Source organism: Triticum aestivum, chromosome 3B (genome assembly GCF_018294505.1).
Source record: "Triticum aestivum cultivar Chinese Spring chromosome 3B, IWGSC CS RefSeq v2.1, whole genome shotgun sequence".
Taxonomy (NCBI): Eukaryota; Viridiplantae; Streptophyta; class Magnoliopsida; order Poales; family Poaceae; genus Triticum; species Triticum aestivum.
In genome coordinates this window covers 666,448,798-666,449,749 of record NC_057801.1, presented here as the reverse complement: position 1 = coordinate 666,449,749, position 952 = coordinate 666,448,798, and positions in this window count along the sequence as shown.

Below are 952 nucleotides of genomic sequence, written 5' to 3'. Positions count from 1 at the left end.
TGAGAAAGCTAGCATATATCCCCTAGTATTCGGCCAATATGTCCAGTTAAAATCAGCCTAAAGTCATGTTTCTTGCTCCTCCAGCCCATTTGCCCGTCCACAAAATCGGCCCAAGCTCCGCCACTGCGTAGGGGCATAATGTTGCATAAGAGTGGACAATTCTTTCATTGTTGATATCGTGCATATGCCTTGACAGTTCCAACGCATTTTTTCCTTCCGAAAAGAATGTTGAAACCCCGACCTCTGCATCATGATGACGCAACACACCCATTGTTATTAATTATTAAACAAAGTACAACAAAGGCATCCTCAACAGAACCATTACAAGAAAGTATGAATAAAACGCCTACGACTCAAGTGTTGATAGATGCAGCATTTGCGATGATCTCTCTTGTTCTTTTGATATAGCACCATGTAGGTGTAGAGTTTGGTATCTCAGGTGAAGGAGTTTATTTCCCTGATGCAAAAATGTTAGGCAATATATGTAGCGACGATGCTTTGGAGGGTTCTTTTGTTGTAACATCCTGTAGGTGCAGTTGAAGTGCCTCTAGATGTAGGAGTAGTGTTTCCTGATGCATATGTTAGGCATAGAAAAAGTTAAGTTTGTATGAAACTTGTTTTGTGTGTTGTGACTCCATTTTCGTAATGAAAATGAGGGCCGTGTGGCCCCTCTGATCGAAGAAAAAAAAGAAAAAAAAGCCTATGACTAGGTCGACTTCTTTCTCATCAGCTCCTTCAAAAAGGGGTAGATGTCCGTCAAGTGAGCCTCGGGACAAGGATTTTCATCCTAGTTGCCCAAACCAACCACTTAAGACCAGTACATCAAATAACAACGACAACACCTTCAACAAGGCAATGACGCAAGTTCATATGTTGAGCCTGACCAATAAAGGCCAGAACATAAGTTTTCACCAGGACATGAAGTGGTGTTCCAAACATCATCTTGAAAACG